Source organism: Petaurus breviceps, unplaced genomic scaffold (assembly GCF_028583685.1).
Source record: "Petaurus breviceps papuanus isolate PSGF00001 unplaced genomic scaffold, PetGlider_PUasm1.0 221, whole genome shotgun sequence".
NCBI lineage: Eukaryota > Metazoa > Chordata > Mammalia > Diprotodontia > Petauridae > Petaurus > Petaurus breviceps.
In genome coordinates, this window is record NW_027185877.1 from 10,569,994 (window position 1) to 10,594,716 (window position 24,723).

General features: G+C 37.7%; 1 protein-coding gene and 1 pseudogene across 1 annotated transcript in view; one reads left to right on the forward strand and one right to left on the reverse strand.

Moving 5' to 3' along the window:
* Nucleotides 1–24,723, reverse strand: part of LOC138166401 (retroelement silencing factor 1-like) — a 131,247-nt gene that overhangs the window by 82,403 nt on the left and 24,121 nt on the right. The gene's annotated exons all lie outside the window — the stretch shown is intronic.
* On the forward strand, nt 6,796–7,939 carry LOC138166355 (MRG/MORF4L-binding protein pseudogene; annotated as a pseudogene).

The following is a 24,723-nucleotide window of genomic DNA, read 5'->3' on the forward strand; positions in this document are numbered from 1 at the left end:
GGCAATTCTCTGAGCAAGAGGACATTTATTAACAGGGACATGATGCCTGTCAAATGGGATGGCCTCCATTTATGCGCCAAAGACCCTCAGCAGATGAACAGCTCCCCTTTTGTAGGTTTTGGGGGGTACAGAACAGAATAGATGACATCATGGGACTGGGGGCAACATGATTGGTTACAAAGGTGAGGCACAGAGAGCAATATGATTGGTAGGAAGTTTTATAATATGGATAATAATGAACCTCTCCCCCTTCTTTTCTCATGGGTCTAAGAAGTGTGCCTTGTCTGAGTCCAGGTATGAGATTTTGGACATTTGAACAGCTAACCATGAATCCTTGAAGGATATACCTTGGTGGTATAAAGATATTAGGCCTACTGTTCACACATATTTCCCCAAGGTCAGTTAAATTCTTTCAGGCATGCAGGAAAGCTGAATTTTTTAAACTTAACCCATTACACACCAACTAAATTGTGAACCAAGTTCAGAGGCAGAGAACCAGGACTTAAACAGTTAAAGGACAAAAGCAATTATTTGTAAATAGGATCAATAATAGGATCAATTCACTTTTTCATCATGTATCCACAAAATGCACAATTCTCATGTCTCTTAGTTGAAGCTATATAGACTTAATATAGTAGCTAGATAAATTCAGGTATTTCACTTCAAGACTTAAAAGGCCCCTGTGGCTGGTCATGGAGAATAGAGTATTGCACTAGGGCTAAGGGTACTATAAATAAATTAAAGAGGAAAAGAGCAGAAAAGAGCAAGGGTCTGTGTAGAATTTATGAGAAGACATGAATAAGAGTTACATAGGATGAGAAGTCAAGAATAGGTTGTGATCTCTACTATTAATGGGAATATTTACATTATTGAAATAATATATCCACTCAAATATGAATAAGACAAATATATGTGGAATTTTTATTAACTATATAGGTGAAACCCCCTCCCCATTATAAAACAAATTGTCATTATATGAATTGAGATTTATTTATCATCAAATTGGCCTTGAAGCTGTTAAGAGTAGATTGTTAAAAGTTGACATGACCAACTCTATTTTGTTCTAACTCATTTGCTATGTATGACCCCATCATATTGGGGTCATAATTGCTCAAAGAAAAATAAGTTAGCTTTCTATGTTTTCTTTTTCTTCACTTGTAATTGTTTTAAGGACTTTCTATCTTCTTTTTCCCCATGTGTAATGATAATGTAATTTTGAATCTGAAGATCCCTTTGTGTTGGCAAAAGTAGCAGGTACTTAGTACTTAGTAACTGATCAAGTCTTTGTTGGGGAGACAGAAGGTATAGACTCCTGTCTTCTGTTACTGATGTTAACAGGAAGGGGTTGGCTGAAACAGACTGTGTGTATATAAGGAAAAGCCCCAGAGAGGCACAGTCAGAATTTCCTTGAGACTGAGATCTGGCGGCAGAACAGCTACAGAAGAATGGAGAACTTAGTCCTGAGCAGCACCTGCCCAGAGAGCTGGTCAAGGAACTGGGAGCTGTCTGCCATTGAACCCAGGTAGGTGACAGTCTGGGGAATCCAGGTAGAATCTGGGACCATGGAAGGGGATCCAGGGAATCTGAGAACAGGCCCCAACTTAAGATGAAAAGACCTGGCCTTGGGTACTGAGTAATTATGGAATTATAGTTTACTAGTGACCTAAGGGGTGGAGGGTTTTTTGTATGATACTTAGTAAGATTTTGCTGAATAAGTGACTGATTATACTTTGAGTACTTTGAGATATTGTTACTGATAAGTGACTGATTGAGTTAAATTAAGAGTGACTATTTTACTTTGAGACTATGTTGTGAACATTATATTGTGATTTTCTGTGATAAGTTGTAATATTGTGAATGCTGTACCTTGATTTTCTGTGGATGTTTTGCTTTTGTTATGGAATAAATAGAGTGATCACTATACTGAGTAATCAGAACCTTAAAAGCTGTTCACAGTAGCAGTTCTTTTGGAAAGCTTCTGTGCATGGCGTTATACCATGTCATAAGTATATCCTCTTTGTTATGTGTAACCAATTTTATTGTAACGAACTCACACTTCTTTATCTTATGTAATCAACTGCTTTGTAACAAGATTCATTCCCTCTAAGTGATAAATATGTATATGACTAGCTGTTTTGTAAGAAACACACATTCCCATCCACTTTGTGGAGTGTGACTCAAGAGTGAATAAAACTACAGGGTTCCTGTCTCTGTCTTGTTGATAGTCATTTGGCAGTGGCTAGTCATGAACTCACCAAAAAGAAATTCGTGACAAACCCCAACTACACAGTACATAATAAAAACCCAATAAAATAACCAATTCATCAGAATAACATTGATATTGTCCCCCAGCACCAACTTTATAAAATTACTTCCACTGGGCAAATTGCATAAAGAAATTTAATTATGCAAAGAGTGATTTCCATTCAATTCTTAAAAATAATTATCCTGCAACCCCTACAAAAGTGATAGAGGCCATGATTGCAATGTGGGATCAAAGGATTAAAAAAAAATCTAAATAAATATTGACCAAGCAGGGTCCCCCACATCCTTCACCCAGAACATCACCCTGACCTGTTTGTTCCATGACCTAGCCCGTTTGGGAAATTCCACTGCCCCTGTGCCCTCCACCTTGTTCTAGGAAGGACCCTGGTCACATCATTGTATCCTTGCGTCATGTTTTCCAAATTAGCCCTGAACTATGGTTCCAACCAATGGCTGTTCTTAGCTTCTGTATGTCATTGCTTATGCTAGCTCCCCTCCCCAATTGTGGTTTTTACCTTTACAAACTCAGTCTGTACCCCAATACAGGGCTTCCTGATTTGAGTGTGTACTCCGGGCAGTTGCATGATTGATCAATAAATCCACATTTAAATTATCTAAAAGCCAGGTCTTGGTCTCACTCTTATTCTCTTCACAACACCACCTACCTATACCATTGATAAATGCTACAGTCCCCACCTTTAAGCAAGTCCCACCTCTGCTTAGACTTACACTAACCACAACTTACACAACCACTAACCACACTAACCACTTACACTAACACACAACCACATTCATTCTTTTATCCCCTTCCCAAGCATAAACATTAGCTGGAGGTGACTTTCTCAAGCTTCACAGAAAACAAGACAGTATATATTCCTCAGCGAGAATTACAGATCTCTCATTACAAACCAGCTCTTGTCAATTTTTCCTTTGAAATATCTCATACATTTATTCCTTCTTTTAAATTTCCATTGTCATCATCCTAGTTCAAGCCTTAATCGTATCAAATATGACTGTTACTGGAATGGCCCCCAAGCTTGTTCTCCTGTTCTCTTGGGGTTCTTCACTCCAAATGATCTTGCACATTACCACTAGATTCTAAAACATAAATTTCATTTTAAAAAAATCACTCCTGTGTTCAGAAACCTTTCACAAATCCACAAACTACAAATAAAGTCTAAATTCCTCACCATAGAATTCAAATCTTTCTACAAACTGAACTCAATTTACAAATCTAAATTTATTTTTCTCTATTACATGACACTAACCAGTGTACTTCTAGCTAAACTGATCTCACTATCTCAGTATGCCATGCTCATTTCCACTTCCCAGGCTCATCTGTATTCTTTGTTGACTGAACTCTTTTTACCTTGTTCAACCACTCCAGGTTATAGCAATCTTTCCTTTCTCCTGTAGTGCTTAAGCCTGTCCCCACTCACTTGAGCACATAATCATAAATTTTGTTGGTAGGATCATATATTGGAAGTTATCTATGTTATCAGGTCCTTCATCTAAAAGAAATTATTACAAATGAGAAAATCATTAAGAAACATGAACATTACCATGTAAAAAGTACAGAAAAAGAGCATTGCATATAAATTATTAATATATCCACATAGCTTTATATTATATGTATATATATAATTTAATATGGAAGTATTAACATTGCCTTGCTTATCTATGATCTCTTCTGAATTCCATCTGCTTCCTTCTGTGTATTTTAAAAATTCTTTGATATTCTTTTTTCCTTTTTTTGCATTACCATTACTATCTTAGTAATAGTAATAGATCCATAGTATATCAACTTCTCCACAAAAAATAAAAACCTTTCCTTGCAATCAATTAAAATAAATGTATTATAGTGGTCATCTTTGAAAACGGAATCTCATTCTAAATTCTAATCTCATTCAGTCTAATGAGATGCACTTTATCATCAGTTTTCTGTTGTGATTGGTTACCGAGTCTGCTCACTTTATTCTTTTTTTTTTGAGGGCAATTGGGCTTAAGTGACTTGCCCAAAGTCACACGGCTAGTAAATGTGTCAAGTGTCTGAGGCCGTATTTGAACTCAGGTCCTCCTGACTCCAGGGCTGGTGCTCCATTTACTGCTCCACCTAGCCGCCCCCTCATTTTATGCTTCATTAGTTCAAACAAGTATTCTGGTGTTTCTTTGATCTGTCCTTTGTGATTTCTTACAATAATATTTTATTACAGACATGTAGTAATAAGAATATAATAGAGTACTATACTCATTCCCCAATTGATAGGTACCTCTTTTGTTTATAATTCCATACTACTACTGTTGTTCCTACTACTGCTGCTGCTGCTACTATTACTACTACTACTCTTACTGTTACTACTACTACTACTACCCCCCAAAAAAGCTGCTATAAATGTTTTTGTACATATAGCTATTTTTCCTCTGTCTCATCTCTTTGGAGGGGTGCAGGGTGTAGATACCTGGTAAAGTAAATGTTGGGGGATGGCAATAGGTTATACAGGAACTCTGATCCTTATCAAAGACCAGAATGCCTGAGATTCAGTCTGGAAAAGAATTTCAGTAGGCCCAAGCAGACTTGGGGTCAGAATTGTAAAAGTTTATTGTACACTTTACAGCGGGCAAGGGTCCTTAGGGGACCTGCAAACTTAAAGAAGACATAGGCATAGTTTTTAAGGTAATAAGTCAGATATCAATTATGCTAACTAGGTGAGTAAAGGTGGGATTAGGGAGGAGTTAAGGGGTGGTCAGTGCTTAAAGGAACATGCACTTTTAATATCAACTGCACAGGAGTATTGCCCATAATTCATGGGGAAATAGCCCAAGGTGGGGCTACCTGCAGGTGTGGTTTTAGGCCTGAAATGTTACTAAGCAGTCAACAGTTGACTGAGAAGTGCCTAGTCTGCCACCCATCAGTGTAATTGTTTGACAAGATGTATGTTGGGAACCAAGGCTAACAGAGACTCAGTATGTGTATAATTGGCTAAGGAGTTAACCTATAGATAGTGCTTTGAAGGATTCATGGTGCAGCTGACCACTTACTAAGGGGAGATAACGTTTACCTAAAATGTTTATAGATGGTTTAGTGAAGGATTCAGAGGTGTAGCTTGTTATTGTTCCAAGCAGAAATAAACAGTTCATGAGTTGTTGCTGGGCAGAATTAATGTTCTGATGTTGGGGAGGGGGAAATGTGATTTTACAGTCTGGCTTTACAGACTGATTTTACAAACTGATATTACAAATTGAGTTTACAAATTGATTTTACAGACATAGATCCCAAGTACCCCATCACTATCACTATAAACCCCTCATTTCTAGATGAGTAAACTGGGACCAAAAGAGGTTAAATGTTTTTTGCACAGTAATTTAATGACTGTGTGTGTGTGTGTGTGTGTGTGTATGTGTAAGAGAAGCTAAGTTCTCTGAGAGCATTTGTAAAGGCAAGCAAATTGGTTCTTAACTCCTTGTTTCAGTTATTCAAGTGCCTTTCAGGCTCACTTGCCATTTTATCAAGTCTTTGTTAGAAACAGAACCCCGTAGTGGGAGGAGCAGAGATATAAAAGCTCAACCATGAGCTGGGACACAGAAGAACTGGGAAGAAGGATGCCTGTGGTACGGCACTCTGCCTGTCTGTTCTGTATGTGTTGTTGTTACTTTGTCATACCTGTTTGCTGACAGAGTACATTGCTGTTGTTATAGAAGCCCTGGAACCTTATTGTTGGTTTAGAAGCCCTGAAAGAGGACTATTCTGCTGATTAGTATGTTGTTTGAAAATAGGAAAATTTATTCACTATTTCCTTACCAGTTAATGTCCAAAATGATTGACCTCCAGTCAGCAGATTCAACATGTAAGTGAGATTCTTCATAGACTCCTATGGAAAGCAGATTGAGAATGTCCCAATATTATCTCTATTTTGCATCTTTCAAAAAATGTTGCATGATTTCTAACACATTAATGGGACATTGAATCAAATCTTTTAAAAAAATAGTCAAGAATACCCTTTTCCCCAAGATAGCACCAAAAGAGAAGGAAACCATTGTCTCCCCCCAAGACAGAATTGAAGTCCAAGCCTTGAAGGTCAAGAAGGTCATATTGAAGGGTATCCACAGCCACAAAAAGCCCCTACTTTCAAAGATTCAAGACATTAAGACTTTGAAGGCAGCCCAAATACCCTCAGAAAAGTGTGCCTTGGAGAAACAAGCTTGACCACTATGCCATCATTCAGTTTCCCTTGAACACTGAGTCTGCTATGAAGAAGATTGAGGATAACAACACCCTAGTCTTCATTGTGGACATCAGGGTCAATAAGCATCAGATCGAGCAGGCGGTAAAGAAACTGTATGACATTGGCATGGCCAGGGTTAACACACTGATCCAGCCTGATGGAGAGAAGAAGGCCTATATATAACTTACTCCAGACTATGCTTTAGATTTTGACAACAAAATTGGAATCATCTAAACTGTTTCCAGCTATCCCACTACAACTGCAATAAAGTTTTCCAGCATATTAAAAAAAAAAATAGTCATCTCTTAGCTGGGACTGAGCTATGGGGGAAGCCGAGGTTGCCACTGGTGAAAGCAGTAGCGGTGGCGGCCCTGGCTCGGGTGTGGGAGGAGTAGGTGGCGGCAGCTGTGGGGATGGCGGAGGTGGCCCTGCTTCCAGTCCGGGCCCTTGTGGTAGCGGTGAAAAGGGCCCGGTGGAGTCGGCGCTGGGCCCTCCCGAAGAAGTCGGGGTCTGGAGCCCTGAGGTAGAAGTGTGTCTCTTCCACACCATGCTGGGACACAAGTGTGAACCGGCACTTCCACATGATCTGCATCAGAGACAAGTTCAGTCAGAACATAGGGAGGCAGATCTCCTCCAAAGTCATCTTGGTCCATTTAAGTACTATGTACGATATGCAAACATTGCATGAGTCTGATACTCTTCCATTCCCTAATTCAGAGAACTTCATCCTTCCTGAAGAAATTATTCAAGAGGTCAGAAAAGGAAAAGTAATGATTGAAGATGAGGTGAAGGAAGAAATAAAAGAAGAACTGGATCCACACACTGGTACTGAAGATGTTTTTACATCTTAAGGAATTTGAGGAAAGGAGCTGAGAAGTCCAGTGGCAAAGAGAAAGAAAAGAGCTCATCAGACTCTGGATCTAAAGAGGGTGCATACAAGAGGAAACGCAACCGGTCACAGAAAAGGTCTTAAATGCAAACAGCAATCCCTCTAGTCTGAGTGCAGCCAAACATCAAAGAACATAGGTCATTGCTAATAACTTAGAGAAGAATAAGAAGGAAACAAAAAATTGATGATGTTTACTTTAGTGGAAGGAATTTTTGACAAGTTTTTATTAAATGACACAAATTGTTCAGGTGGTACCTATTGCCATTTTTGCTAATCATTGGGAAAGCAGTGTGAAAAGATTAGCATGAGGGAAGAGGCTAAGGAATTATCCTATACTTGCTAGAAATATGGTTTGAATACAGAAAAGAGTTTAGCTTACCTTGGTGGCAGTAGGATATTTCTTGAGCATTCTAGCTGATTCTCAGATTTCTCAAGGTAAAATGGTAGCTTTGCAAGTGTGTACTTAAGGAATTTTGTGATGATATACACATAAAAAGATTATGTATTCTTTGTGTTTTGAAGTCAAAATTCATTTCTTAGAGATGTGCTGACCCTTTAGGTTCTTACCAATTTTCCTTGATTTGGTATCTGAAGCCAGTTGTAGGATCAACATCATGAAAAACTTGAAGCTTGGGACAGTGTCACCTCCTTCACAGGATCAGAACCCAATTTTACCATAAAATTAAAAGTCAAGGAATAGGCTAAGAAAATAAGTAAACAACAAAAATAAAAAGAACCTGATCATAGAAAATTACAGCAGTGACAGGAAAGATCAAAATATGAACTCAAAAGAAGACAATAATGTCAAAACAGCTACATGCAAAATCTCAAAGAAAAATGTTAATTGGTCTGAGGTGCCAAAAAAGAATTTCTGAAAGAACTCAAAAAAGATCTTAAAATGCAAATATGAAAGGCAGAGGAAAAGTAGAAGTAATGAGAGTAATGCAAGAAAATCATGAAAAAATGACTCAACAGTTTGGTAAAGGAGGCACACACACACACACACATGCACAAAGGCATAAAAATACACTGAACTGAAGATCATCTTAAGAAGCAGAATGGGAAATGGAAAATGAATGTGGAAAAAGAGGTACAAAATTCACTGAAGGAAAAAAAACTCCTTAAAAAGCAGAATTGGCTAAATGGAAAAGGAGATACAAAAGCTCACTAAGGAAAATAATTCCTTAGAAATTATAATTGGGGGGCAGCTAGGTGGTGCAGTAAATAGAGCACTTGGCCCTGGAGTCAGGAGGACCTGAGTTCAAATCCAGCCTCAGACACTTAACACAAACAAAAAACTGGCCGTGTGACCTTAGGGAAGTCACTTAACCCCAATTGCCCCACCTTCCCCCTCCAAAAAGAAAAAAAAAATTTAGAAATGGGCAAGTGGATGTTAATGACTCCATGAGACATTAAGAAACTATGAAAAAAATAAAATAATGAAAAAAATAGAAGAAAATGTGAAATATCTCATCAGAAAAACAACTGACCTGGAAAATAGATTGAGAAGAGATCAAGAATTATTAGACTCCCTAAAAACCATAATAAAAAAAGAGCCTAGACATTGTTTTTCAAGAAATTATCATAGAAAACTGCCCTAATATCTAGGACCAGAAAGTAAAATAGAAATGGAAAGAATCTATTGATCACCTCCTGAAAAAGATCCCCAAATGAAAACTAACAGAAATAGTATATCTAAATTCCAGAGCTCCTACATCAAGGAGAAAATATTGCAAGCAGCCAGAAAGAAACAATTGAAATATCATGGAACCACAGTTTAGGATAACACAAAATTTAGCAGTTTCTACATTAGCAGATCAGAGGGCTTGGAATATGATGTTCCAGAGGGCAAAAGAGTTAGAATTAACAACAAAGAATCCCTACCAAGAAAAACTTATAATCCTTGATGGGGAAAGTGGCTATTTAATGAAATAGAGGGCTTCCAAGCATTTTTTATGTAAAGACCAGAGCTGAATAGAAAATTTTTCTTTCAAATACAAGACTTAAGAGAAGTATTAAAAGGCAAATAGAAAAGTGAAATCATAAGGGATTAAATAATGTTAAGCTGTATACATTTCTACATAGGAAGATGATACTTGTAACTCCCAAGAACTTTATCATTATTAGGGTAGTTAGCAGTATATATAGACAAAGAGCATGGGTGTGAATTGACTTAAGAAGGGATGATATTAAAAAAATAAAATTAAGGGGTGAAAAAGAGGTATGCATTGGGAGAAGGGGAAAAGGAGAGATAGAATAGGGTAAATTATCTAACATAAAAAGATGAAAAGCTTTTACAATGGAGGGGAAATGGGGGGTGAGCAATGCCTGAACCTTATTGCCATCAGAATTGGCTTAAAGAGGGAATAACATACACATGCAGGTATAGAAATCTATCTTACCCTACAGGGAAGTAGGAATAGAGGGGGGTTAGAGATGGTTGGGGGAGCTGAGCAAAAGGACAGAGAATTGGGGGAGGCAGTGGTCAGAAGCAAAACAGTTTTGAGGAAAGACAATGTGAGAGAGAAGGGTTAATGGGGAAAATAAGATGGAGAGAAATACAGTTAGTAATCATAACTGAATGTGAATGGAATAAACTCACTCACAAAACAGAAGCAGATAGCAGAATGGAATAAAAACCAGAATCTTACAAAAACTGGGGGAAAATTTTCACAGCAAGTTTCTGTAATAAAGGCCTAATTTCTCAAATATGTAGAGAACTGAGTCAAATTTATAAAAATAAGATTCATTACCCAATTGATAATTGATCAAAGGATATGAACAGGCAATTTTCAGATGAGGAAATCAAAGTGCTCTATAGTCATATTAAAAAAAATACTCTAAATATCTATTGATTAGAGAAATGCAAATTAAAACAATGAAGAGGTACTACTTTATACCTATTAGATTGGCTAATATGACAGAAAAGCAAAATGGAGGGGATATAGGGAAATTGGGACACTAATGCACTGTTGGTGGAATTGTGAACTGACTCAACAATTCTGAAGAGCAGTTTGGAATTATGACCAAAGGTCTATAAAACATTCCCTTTGACACAGCAATACCACTACTAGCTCAGTATGCTAAAGAGATTTTTTTAAAAAAGGAAAAGCACCCATATATAAAAAAAATATTTATACCAGCTCTTTTTGTGGTAGTAATGAATTACAAATTGAGGGGATGTCCATAAATGGGGAAATAGCTGAAGAAGTTGTGGCATATGATTGTGATGGAATACTATTGTGCTATAAGAAATATTGAATAGGGGAAGCTAGGTGGCACAGTAAATAGAGCACTAGCCCTGGAGTCAGAAGGACCTGAGTTCAAATTTGAACTCAGACACTTAACACTTACCAGCCATGTGACCTTGGGCAAGTCACTTAACCCCAATTGCTGTGCCTTCCCCCCTCCAAAAAAAAAAAAAGAAATAATGAGTAGAATCTTTTCAGAAAAACTTGGAAAGACTTACATGAACCAATACAAAGTTAAGTGAGCAAAACCAGAAAAATATTGTACACAGTAACAGCAATATTGTATGATGATCAGCTGTGAATGACTTAGCTATTCTCAACAATTACAATGATACAAGCTAATTCCAAAAGACTTATGATGAAAAATGTTATCTATCTCAAGAGAAAGAACTGATAGAATCTGAATGTAGATTGAAGCATGCTTTTTTAAAATTTTATTTTTCTTGGAGTTTTTGTCTGTTTTATTTCACAACATGACAAATATAGAAATATATTTTGCATGACTGCAAATTTATAACCTATTGGAATTGTGAACTGACATACAACAAGTAATTCAAATTGCTTGCCTTCTCAATGAAGGGGAAGGGACATGATGGAAAAAGAGAATTTGGAACACATATGCAACTGGGAAATAAGATATACAGGCACTGGGACATAGAGATCCATCTTGCCCTACTGGAAAGTCAGAGGGAGGATGGCGGAAGATATATGGCAGAGCAGACTGGGGAGGGATTATACATTGGGATCACTGTTATGGAGTTGTGGGTGAGGGAAAGAGTGGGAGAAAATTTGTAACTGTAAACTAAAAATAAACATAAAATTTAATTTAAAAAAGTAAATAAAAGCTAAATTGAGGAAGGAAAAAAAAGAATTTGGAACTCAAATTTTAAAATATGGATGTTAAAAATTGCTTTTACATGTATTTGGAAAAAACTTTTTTTTTTTTGCTTTTTTGGAGGGGGGAGGGCAGGGCAATTGGGGTTAAGTGACTTTCCCAAGGTCACATGACTAGTAAGTGTGTAAAGTGTCTAAGGTTAAATTTGAACTCAGGTCCTCCTGACTCCAGGGCCGGTGCCCTATTCACTGCACCACCTAGCCACCCCTGAAAAAAAATTTTTTTTAAAAGAATAAGCACTGAAATTGAATTTAACCAATAGATCAAGGATTCGTAATCATTTTTATACCATGGGCCCCTTTGTCAATCTGGTTAACCCTATGGATCCTCTCTTGGAATTATGCCTTTAATAAATAAAATAAAATTTACAAGATTCTAGAGAAAACCAGTTATACTGAAATGCAGTTATCAAAATGCCAAAATCATACACAAGTTTGTAGACCTCACGTTAAGAGTGAGTGTAAGAGAACCATCATGATTTCAAGCAATCATAGCTCTGCTAGTCTGCTGAGTAAGCACAATGTATAACAAATATCTGCAAAAACGTCCTGTTCCCTACATCCTGTTTAAACAGTCTGCGTCCCAATCTAAATTGTCTTCTACTTTCTTCCGTGTATTTTAAAAATGTTTAACTGATGTTCTTTTCTCTTTCCTTTCTTTTTTCTACATCATCACTTTCTTCCTCTCTTATTGAATTACCCATCAAATAAAAGTTCTGCCTTCTAACAAATGAAACTAGTTAAACAAAATATATTTTTGTTTTTAACAGCAATAATTATCTCTATATCACCCCATTTCCTGTTAGTACATATTTTTTCAACTGTGAGGATATCTTACAATTCCCTTTGCATTTCAATGCCCTGTGGGTCAAAAAAAGTCTTGCAATAACAAAAATAGTAGCCAATCAGAACAGAACAATAATTTCCTTTGATTTTTTTATCCTTTTCTTTTGCATATAAAAAGTTATATAATAAGATCTGAGTTTGTGCTTAGATAATCACTGTGTACACTTTGTTTGCTTTTAAGTACAAATTTGTACTTGGTGTATCTTGGAGTTTTATTGCAAATCCCATAACAACACACAGGGAGAGAGGTCTTTCATTATCTACATATTTCAATTAATTCTGTGACTGTAAAGATATAGTATACTGTATAATACTGTATACTGTATTGTTCATGAAAGCCTACCTGTTCCTTTTTCATATCTTCATTAAAGATTCTTTTCACTAAGTTAGAGATAAATAATTGAAATATATGTAAGCCCCATGAAATATCTATGTATTGATTGGATGGGACCTGTAATTTCATTAGTATTGGAACTCCCAGTAGGTAGACTCCATCTACCAATGCAGAGAAACATCTGCTCTAATTTATAATCTTAGAGACTTGTGTGGAGCACCAAAAGATTAAATGATTTGTTCAGTGTCCCCTAGCTAGCAAGTATTTAAGGTAACACTTAAATTCAGGTCTTTTTGAGTCTGAGGCCTATATCTACTACTGAGGTCTTTACAATATCAAGATACCTCTCATCTATATATACATTCTATGTGAATAGGTGACTTAATTGATTTTTGACAGATCCATGAAGTTTTATATTACTCTTATTCAATTAAACCAAACAAGAACTTTTTCTGTTGTAATTTAAAGTCTTAGTGTCATAGCAATCAAATCACCAAGACTATAGAACTAAATAAAATAATATAATTCATCTAGAGTAAGAAAAGGTAAAAAAAAATCTCACTGTAAATCATGAAAGAAAAGTAGAGATGAAGGGTTCAACATTTCTATCAAAATGATTTGGTTCTGTTTAAGAGAATAGAAATGTTAATCACTGGCTATATAAATTAGGCATACTGAGAAGAAATTGAACATGTATAGATAGCATTAGAGAAACTTGAGTAGGGGCAGCTAGGTGGTGCACTGGCCCTGGAGTCAGGAGGACCTGAGTTCAAATCTGACCTCAGACACTTACCACAAAAAACTAGCCTGTGACCTTGGTCAAGTCACTTAACCCCAATTGCCTACCCTCCCCCCTCAAAAAAAAAGCAAAAAAAAGAGAGAAACTCAAGTAGTTCAGTTATTAGTGTAAGGATTACCTTTTGTTTATAATAACTTCTGGGAAGAAAGGTAGAAAAGGCAGTCTGGCAAAAATTTGGTTTAGACCAGCATCTCATATCATAGAATACAGTAATTTCCAAATGTATACATGACCTAAATATAAATGATCATGTCATAAACAAATTAGAAGAGATGCAAAGATGATCCCTTTCACAACTATACATAAGGTTTGTTATAAGATTAAGTCTAGTAGTCTTGAGACCATCATGACCATCTCCCCTTGAAGGAGACTGTAGCTTATAGAATGTCTTCATAGAAAAATGCTGACAATAATATTTTTTAAGTATTATGCATCTGTATATCCAAAAATAATTATCTTTCTAACAGTTAATTTGTTTTTCTTCCTGTACCTGTATACCCACCAAATCCCCTGTGTACCCTGAACCATGACATGTAAAATGGCCAGCTTCAGGTGTCCAACAGAGTCAAGGCATAAGTAACCTACTCTCAGAAGGGATCCTCAGAAAATGCATTTCTCCCCAATGCAGGGTCACCCTCACATGAGTTGTAATCTGTTTGTGTGACTGAGTTGTTTATCAGGTCCCCTTTTCCCTTCCTCCTCTTCCCTATTACTTTCTAAAAAAATGTTGCATAGAACTGATTTCCATCGTTTTAGATGTTATTCTCAGCATCTGAACTCATTAAGATACTGTTTCAAAGATGGTGGAGTAGAAACACGACCTTCCCATGGCTCTGGCTTCCACGTTCCCCAATCCATGTAAAAAGGGGACTCTTAACAAACTTTGGAGCTTTAGAACCCACAAAACGACACAGAGAAGCTAACCTGGCGCTGAGGACAGCCTAGCAGGCCGGCAGGAATCCAGCACAGCGCACTGGGAGCCTAGCCCAGCCCTTCACCAAGGCTTTAGCCCCACGGAGGGCCTGACCAGCAGCAGGCCAGAGGGACTACAGATCAGCAGCAGCTGTGGCCATTTCTAGATTCATCAACACATAGACACAAAGGACAAAGTGAGAAGTCAGTACAGTCTGGACTTTGGGACCAGTAAGTGGGAGTGTGTGGCTTTTACCCCCAGGGTAAAAAGCTGCTGAGACACCAGCACAGCCAGCCAGCGCCATGTGGCAGCTTCACCTCTTGGCCTGCAGAGTGTAGGGGGACCAAGCACCTGTCTGAGGGGTAATCTCTCTTGCTTTAACCTGCTTGGATCTGGATTGCAGTCTAGGGTGGAGGTCCTGGGGTGTGTGTCCAGCTTGCCAGAGCATGTGGAGACCTCAGAGAGGGTACCCATCTAATACCTCCGGCAGCTGAGAAAACCCCAGAGTTTGGGACGAAAGGTCCCCTGTCTGGTGGCAGAGTCCTACTGTGGCAAAAAGCCCAAAAGTCAAATAATTGAGTGGCAAAATGAGCAGGCAAAGGATACAAAGCAGACAGAAGATTCCAACATTACATTCCTATTTTGGGGACAAAAAGGAGCAAAGCATGGAACAGGAGAAAAACAGTGAAGTCAGAACTCCCGCATCAAAAGCTTTAAAGGAAAATACAAGCTGGTTACAAGCCATAGAGGTTTTTTGAAAAACCAAGATTTTGAAAACCAAGTAAGAGAAGTGGAGGAAAAATTGGCAAGAGAAATGAGAACAATGCAAGAAAATTATGAAATGAGAGTCAACAGCCTGACTGAGGAAAATAATACCTTAAAAAACAGACTGACTCAAATGGCAAAGGAGGCCCAAAAAGGCAATGAGGAGAAGAATGCCTTAAAAAGCTGAATCTGCCAGATGGAAAAATAATCTCAAAAACTCAATGAGGAGAATCATTGCTTCAGAATTAGATTGTAACAAATGGAAGCTAATGACTTCATGAGAAATCAAGATTCTGTTAAACAGATCCAAACAAATAAAAGAATAGAAGGCAATGTGAAATATCTCATGGGAAAAACCACTGACCTGGAAAATAGATCCAGGAGAGTGTAGCAGCAAGCACCCCAAGCACGTCCTCAGAGTTTGCAGCTACCACAGGTTCTTGGATCTGCTTTGTTAAAGGAAAGCAACTCAAAATGTGTTAACAAGCTTACTTTAATCAGTCAGACATATATCGTTTACCTTGTTCAGGGCAAAAAGGTCAGCACCCCAAACTTCAAAATATACAGACAGAATTATCAAGACATTAACAGATCAAGTAGAAAGCTTTCTAAACTGTCCAACCATTACATCCATACCCAGTCAACATCTGGGTTTTTCAAAGCTGGGGGACTCTCAACAACGGCTTCCCAGAATTCAGATCAAATCACAGAACACTTCTCAAAGTGAGTCCCAAAACAAAGCTACACATCAGGGCTTATATAGCCTTCTCCTGGCTTAGAGAATGTAACAACCTTATTGACCCACTGGCCAATCAAAAAGTATCTACTGAAAAACAAGCCGCCCACCCTATGTTTCAGGTGCACTTTAGCCTAGGGGCAGGGAAGATCTTTAAATTTGCATTCCCATTACAGAGAGATAATTTAAAAATTATTGGACTGCCTGAAAGCCATTACCAAAGTAAGAACCTAGAAATCATCCTCCAGGAAGTTCTCAAAGAAAACTGCCCTGATGGTTTAGAACCAGAGGGTAAAATAGAGGTTGAAAGAATCCACCGATCACCTCCTGAAAAAGATCCCCAAAAGAAAACTCCTAGGAATATTATAGCCAGGTTCAGGAATTCCCACATTAAGGAGAGAATATTACAAGCAGCCAGGAAGAAACAATTTGAATATTGTGGAAACACAATCAGGATAACCCAAGATCTGGCAGCTTCTACACTGAGGGATCAAAGGGCTTGGAATATGATATTCCAGAGGGCAAAGGAGCTGGGATTAAAACCAAGAGTCACCTACCCAGCAAAACTGAGTATCATGTTTCAGGGGAAAATATGGTCATTTAGTGGAATAGAGGATTTTCAAGCATTCTTGCTGAAAAAACCAGAGTTGAATAGAAAATTTGACATTCAGATACAAGAAGCAAGAGAAGCATGAGAAGGTAAACAGGGAAAAGGAATCATAAGGAACTTATCAAAGTTGAACTATTAACATTCTTACATGGAAAAACAATAATTGTAACTGATGAAACTTTTCTCAGTAGTTGAAGGGATTAGAAATATATATATATATTTGTCTATATATGAGGGTATATGGGCATATGAATACAAATGTGAATGTGTGTATATATGTTTACAGGTATACATAGATAGAGGGCACAGGACCAATTTAACAGGAAGGGATGATACTTAAAAGGTGAAATTAAGAGGTGAGAGGAATATAATGAGAGGAGATGGGGAGAGACAGATTGGGGTAAACTATCTCATACAGAAGAGGCAAGGGAAAATGGTTACAATGGAGGGGAAGAATAGGAAGGCCAAAGAGAATGGATCAACCTTATTCCCATTGAATTTGGCTTGAGGAGGGAGTGAAATACACAATAAATAGGGTATCTCACCCTCCAGGAGAACAGGGGGGAAAGGGGATGAGAGGGGGGATGATAGAAGGGAGGGTAGGCTGGGGGGGAGGGAGGTTGGAAGCACTCACTTTTGAAAAAGTGGAGAGCAGAGCCGGTGGGAGGCGGGATGGGAGGGAGAGAAGTGTAGTCAGTCTTTTACAATGTATCTATTATGTTATTGTTTTGCATTAGCAACACATGTGCAACCTATACTGAACTGCGTATCTTCCCAGTAGGGGTAGGTGATGAGGAAGGAGGAGAATGAATCTGGAATTGAAAGTTTTGAAATCAAATATTCAAATATGCATATATATATATGTTTACATGTGTGTGTATAAATATATACTATTATTATTACCATCTTACATGTAATTGGGAAATGGGATGTGCAGGCACTGAGGCATAGAGATCCACTGGAAAAGTGGAAAGGGGTATGGGGAAAAATGTGGGAGAGAGCAGATTGGAGGAGGGGATATCCTGTGGGACTGCTATTTTGAGGTGGTGGGTGGGGGAGAAATGGGGAGAAAATTTGTAACTCAAAATCTGGTGGAAACGGATGATGTAAAGCAGAAGTTAATAAAGCATTAAAAAAAATATTGTTTCCTCTAGGTCTCTGACTGGTCTACTGATCTTCCTTCAAATGTGAACTAGGTATCTGAAAAAGACTTAACCTTATGGTAGCCACACCTGTGCAGGGGGAGTATGGCACTGTGAGCCCAGTAAAAGAAAGAAAATATCAACTGGGGAACCATATGTCCTCCAAGGAGGGACTCCCTTATGCCAAAGCACTGTCACAAAACAGGGATAATCAACGTAACCTCTCCAGAGCTGCATGACAATGCACCATTTCTAGTGCATTTTAGTGCTAAAGAACTTGGTGCTTTAGAATGATACAGCCATCTCTTGTTCTCATGATGGTGACAAGAGGTATCTGTGTCAAAGACTGACCTGTGAGGCAAGAAGAGCTATTCATTCCTTGTACCTTAAAAGTAGTAACTTCATCCTCTGACTTTCTTCTTCCTCCCTTTGAAATGGCATGTAACTCCCTTTATCTGAGCCTTCCCATGAGGAATGAGGGAAAGACACCTTCATCAACCTCTAGCAAATATGGCAGCATTAAACATATATAATTCTTAGGTCCATTAAAGCTGGGCCTTGGGCCTCTGACTTCATCATTTGATTTGTTTCTTTCTCTGAGCATAAGTGACTGAGCAGTAATCCTGAGATGGATGTTTCTATCTTGGAAGGTAACCTTGTAAGTTCAAGAACCAGTAGTTCCAAGTACTTCACTTGGGATTAGTTAAAATTTAGGAAGTGTCTGTCTTGCCAGAATATAGAAATTTTGAGAGAGATGGTACAAAGCTAAGATGAATGTGAAATGCTGATTCAGCATGAATTATTACTAGCTAGTACTTATATAGTGCTTTACAGATTGCAAAGTACTTGTAATGCCAAGCAAAGGCAATTTCACAAGGTTCAAAATACCAGCATAGGTGCTCTCCATTTTATTCAGTGACAAATTAAGAACAGAGAAAATCAAAATATAGCATAATTCAAAATACAGCATTCACCAAGTATAATTCAATAATCTCCAAGTACTACTCCACCCCTGGAAATTATAATTCATTTAGTCAATACCAAAGATCCTCTTCTAAGTACTACTCCACCCCTAGGCTGTACATTCATTTAGTCAACCACAAAGCCCGTCTTCTCAAATGGAGATTAGTTTCCAATCATAAGTAAAGTATATTCATTTGGTCAATCACAGAGCACAAAAAAGTCAAAAGTTCCCCACCTTTGGATCACAATTGAATCTACCCCAGAGTTACAACAAGCTTAAGCACAGCATTTAATACCCAAAGAGAGGTCTTTTCTTCATCTTGACCCAAGGCAAGTTCTCAGCAATCTTTGTTCCTCGGGAGACAAAGCTTAGCAAGGTCACAAGATACATTGCCAGTGTCTTCATTAATTCATTCTCTGTCAGCAGAACAGTCCTAGGACCCCTGAGAATGTTAGCAAAACCCTCTTCCAGGATTTCTGTAAACATACAACAAGAAAATCCTTCTTCAGGGCTTCTGAACCAAAAGCAAGGTTCCAGGACCTCTGCAACAACAGCATTGGCCTTCACCAGTGGGCGCAATTCACTCTCTGTCTGCAGAACAGTCTCAGGAGCTCTGAACCAACAGCAAGGTTCCAGAACCTCTCCAACAACAGGACTGTCTTTCACCAGTGGACAAATCTGGCAAAACAACATGAAAACAAACAAACGAAGTACCAGCATAACCGCCATGTCTCCTCAGTCCTTGGCAGCTCTAGGTGGCAGCTCTCAAAAGTCCTGGACAATTCAAACTGGCCCTCAGCAATCCTCTTCGTCTTTCTCTGCCTCCATGATGCTGCTTCCAAAAAAACTCTTCTGCCTCTCTCTCTGCTTGTGTCTCTCTAAATTCAAGTAACCAGCTCCTCCCAGTTCAGCCCTCTCTTTTCACATCAACAAGCCCATCCCACAAGTGGGATTCACAGGCTCTGGGTTTTAACACAATCAATTTGAAAACCAAGCCAATACAGGGGTATCTTTAAATTCCATTACTATTACAGTACTTTCCATATGTTATCTCTTTTAGTCCTTATAAAAATCCTATTTTAGTGTTTCAATATTTTAAGTTCCAGCTTCTTGGAAGAGCTACTGTTGGAATAAGTTGCTGCTTCCTGTTATCCAATTCTTTGTCAGTAGCTGTTTGGGCAATGCAGCTCCACCTTCCCTTCCTTCTTCTTTTTCTTTTCCTTTTCTTTCTTTTTCTGTCCCATCTTCCTTTCTCTGTCCACATAGGGCATCATATCTTTACCTGTGGGTGCTCCCTCACTTAAATCCAATTCACTTGTAAGTCACATTCTAAGTCACTTTCCTTATACAGTGGTACTCTTTGAGAACGAAGGACAAATAACAATAACAACAGTAGCTGTATAACATGTGCTTGGATATATTTGAATGAATTCTCCATAGGTAAGTCAAGTAGTTTGCATGATAGCTAAGCACCCTGGTAAATACAGTTCAACCTAAACTGATTGAAAACATTGCTATTGATATACTTTGTGGAGTAAAAAAGTACAAAGTCCTTCCTTGAGATTTGTCTAACTTGTGAATGGCATTAATGTTGAGAATTAATTATTCAAAAAACATGTATTGAGGACGTATTATGTGCCAGGCATTGTGCTAAGTGTTGGTGATACAAAAAGGGTTAATATGAAGGAGAGAATATAGGGAGGGGAGTCAATGTTTGAACTTTGCTCATCTGAACTAGCTCAAGCATGTATGAATATACATACACATACAATTGGGTTCAGAACTTCATCTTACCTAATAGGGAAGTAGGAGGGAAAAGGGCGAAGAGAAAAGAGGGGGAGGGAAGAGAACAAGAGGGAGAGGAGAATAAAGGTGGTGGTGGTCAAAAGAAAACAAACTCTTGAAGGGGAGACAGGGTGAAAAAGATAAAAATAAACATAAGAGAATAGGATGGAGGGACATACACATTTAGCAATCATAACTGTGAATGTGAATGGGATGAACTCACCCATAAAACAGAAGATGAGAGAAGAATGGATCAAAAACCCTCCAACAACAATAGAAGCCAACAATATGGTTTTTTACAAGAAATACACTTGAAACAGAAAGATACACACAGGGTTAAAATAAAGTGCTGGAGCAAAATTTATTATGCTTCATATAAAGCAAAAAAAAAAGCAGAAGTGGCAAATATGATTTCAGACAAAACAAAAATGAAAATAGACCTATTAAGAACTACTCAGAATAACTGCATTTTGAGAAAACATACTTTAAATTGAATTAATTTAAATTCTGAACATAAATGTACCAAATGGCATTATATCCAAATTCATGAAGGAAAAGTTAAATGAGTTACAAGATCAAATAGTAAAACTATAAAAGTGAGGGATCTCAATTTGCCCTTTCTGAGACCTGGATATATTACAACATAAAATGAACAAGAAAGTAGTTAAAGGGAAGAATAGATTTTAGAAAGATAGATATGATAGACCTCTGGAAAATATTGAAAAAAAAATTGACCATGTATTAGGACATAAAAACCCTCACAAACAAATGCAGCAAAGCAGAAATATTAAATGCATCATTTTCTAAGCATAATGCAATAACAGTTATATTCAGCAAAGGATTGTTGAAGCATAGATTAAAAATTTCTTGAAAACTAAATAGCCTAATCTTAAAGAATGAGTGATTCAGGGGCGGCCAGGTAGCACAGCAAGTAAGAGCACCGGCTTCAGTGTCAGGATGACCTGGAGATCGAATCTCGGGCTCAGACACTCAGCACCACACCCAGAAATAACTGGCTGTGTAACCTTGAGCAAGTTACTTAACCCCGATTGCTTAAAAAAAAAAGAATGAGTGATTTAAAGAACAAATCAGAGAAGCAATTAATAACTTCATTAAAGATAATGATGACAACGAGGCAACATATCAAAATTTGTGGAATGCAGCCGAAGCACTACTTAAGGGAAATTGTATATCCCTAAATGTTTCAATGTATGAAAGCAAGAAAGGAGAGATCAACAAATTGAACATGCAACTAAAAAAAAGCAATAATAACTGCGGCCAGGTGGCTCAGCAAGTAAGAGCACTGGTTCCAGTGTCAGGATAACCTGGGGATCGAATCCGGGCTCCGACACTTAGCACCACACCCAGAAATAACTGGCAGTGTAACCTTGAGCAAGTTACTTAACCCTGATTGCTCATAAAAAAAAGCAACAATAAACCTCTGAATTAAGCACCAAAATAGAAATCCTGAAAATCAAAAAAGAGATTAATAAAGTTAAAAATAAAAACATCAAACTAATAAATAAAGTAGAATCTGTTTTTTTGAAGGTAAAAAAAACCAATAAAATAGATAAACCCTTGACTAATTTGATTTTCAAAAAGAAAGAAGAAAATCAAATTGTTAGTTACCAAAAGTGAGAAATGTGAATTCACAAGCAATGAATTATTTTGCTCCACTATATATGCTAGTAAAAATGACAATTAAATGAATATTTAGAAAAAATATAAGTTGCTCAGATTAACAGAAAAGTAAACTGAATATTTAAATGACGCTATCTGAGAAAAAAGAAACTGATTCTACTTTTGGGAACCAAGATGGTGGAATAAGCAGTAAATCGCTATAGCTCTCCAATATTCACCTCCAAACAACCATAAAATAGTCCCGCAGAACAACTCTTGGAATAGTGGAACCAGTGGAAGATTAGAGTAGAACAGTCTTTTAGCCTGGGAGACTTGGAGGATTGGAAAGAAAGGTCTGTCTCAATCAGTTAAAAGGGGAGCTCATTTAGGATTGAAGACATCTCAGCAAGCCAGCAGCAAACCCTACCTCAGCAAATCAGCAGGAGATCCTGAGCCCCAGTGTGGTGGAGCAGGTAAACACAAATACCAGGAACCCTTCCCTCCTCCCCCCCCCAAATTAACCTTAGCATAAGGGAACCAGCAGACCTCAGCTCTGAGAATTACCACATGCTTCAGTGTAGCCCTGGGCAAACAAGCATATTTCAGTGGCCAGATCCCCATGTGTTTCAATGTAGCCCTGGGAAACAGAAATACCCCACCAGGCCTCAACACATACCAGACACCACCATTACAACCCCAACTCAGCACTAGGTAAGCTTCCAACCCCTACAGACTACAGCAGCACCATGCACCTCACCCCCTCAACACAGCATAAGACGCAAGGGTCCCCCATGAGCCTCAGGGAAACATCAGTGCAGTATATGGAAAACAACCAGAGCCTATAGCCACTAGCACAAGAAGCTTGAGACAGAGTCTCTCCCTCTATGGAAACAGAGATCAAATTTAAAAGAAAGGAGAAAAGGCCCAGAAAAAGATGAGCAAAAAAAAAGACCTACCAAAAAAACAATCCGACCATAGAAAGCTATTATGGTGACAGCAAAGACTAAGACACAAACCAGGAAAGGACAACAGTGGCATATAATTATATAAAATAATATAATTAAAATAAATAATATTTTCAATATTATTTAGTGAATAGATGTCTGAACACTGTGACAGTTGACATCTGAACATCACTGAATACCAAGATCTTTACTTTGGAGTCTAGTTAATTCTATTTCATAAATAAATGATATGAAGAACTGGGAACATGGCCAATGCTACTAGATATGAAACCAGGCATTAGCAATGGTATTGATTCAATAAATAAATAAAATTCCCAGAATGATTTGTAAAGGAACAGGTATTATATTGACAGTCCCCAAATTCACAAATTCTTTTACATACAACTATGGGTAAAACCCCAAAGAAAAATGGGAAGTGATCTTAAGTCTAGAAAGAACTCATGGAAGAGTTAAAAAAAAAAAAGAGCTTAAAAATCATATAAGAGAGGTAGAAAAAAAGATTGGGAAAAAATAGTAATGCAAAATAATCATGAAAAAAGAGTCAACCAACCAATGTGCCCAAGATTAAGAGGGAAGTGGAAAATCAGGAAAGAATTTTTTTACAACCAATGTCTCTGATAAAGGCCTCATTTCTAAAATATACAGAAAATTGAGTCAAATCTATAAGAATATAAATCATTCCCCAATTGACAAATGGTCAAAGGATATGAATAGGCAATTCTCAGAGGAAGAAATTAAAGATATCTATAAGCATATGAAAAAAATGCTCTAAATCACTGTTGATTAGAGAAATGCAAATCAAAACAACTCACATCTCAGCAGTCAGATTGGCTAAGATGACAAAACAGGAAAATGATAAATGCTGGAGAAGATGTGGAAAAATTGGAACACATACGTTGCTGGTGGAGTTGTGAACTTATTCAACCATTCTGGAGAGCAATCTGGAACTATGCCAAAAGTGCTATAAGTAATTTCATATCCTTTGACCCAGTAATACCACTTCTAGGGTTGTATCCCAAAGAGATCACAGAAGTGGAAGACCCATATGTACAAAAATATTTATAGCAGCTCTTTTTGTGGTGGCAAAGAATTGGAAATTAAGGGGGTGCCCATCTATTGGGGAATGGCTAAACAAGTTATGGTATATGAATGTAATGGAATACTATTGTTCCATAAGAAATGGGGAGCAGATGGACTTCATATTTACCTGGAGAGGCTTATACGAACTGATGCTGAGTGAGAAGAGCAGAACCAGGAGAAATTTGTACACAATTACAGACACAACGTACGTGTGACAACAAACTTCGATAGACTGGACTCTTCTCAGTAATGCAGAGCTATAAGTCGCCTCCAAAAGACTCATGATGGACAGAGACATCTACATTCAGAGAAAGAACTAGAAAGAACATTTGAATGCAGATTGAAGCAAATTACCTGCTCTCTTTTTCTTGTTTGATTTTGTTTCCTCTTTCCCATTGTTCATTCCATTGGTTACAATCCTTCTTTATAACCTGACTAATGTCTAATGTGAAAGTATCTGCAGATCCTATGTATATGTAGATCCTATACCTGATATGTATGGGGGTAAGGGGAGGGAGGTGAAGAAAATTTGAAACTCAAAGAACTGTGGGACTGAATCTTGTAAACTAAAAGTAAACAAACACATTAATAAAGACAAAAAAAATTAAAAAGAAAAGAGTCAACAGCTTGGAAAACTGCTTA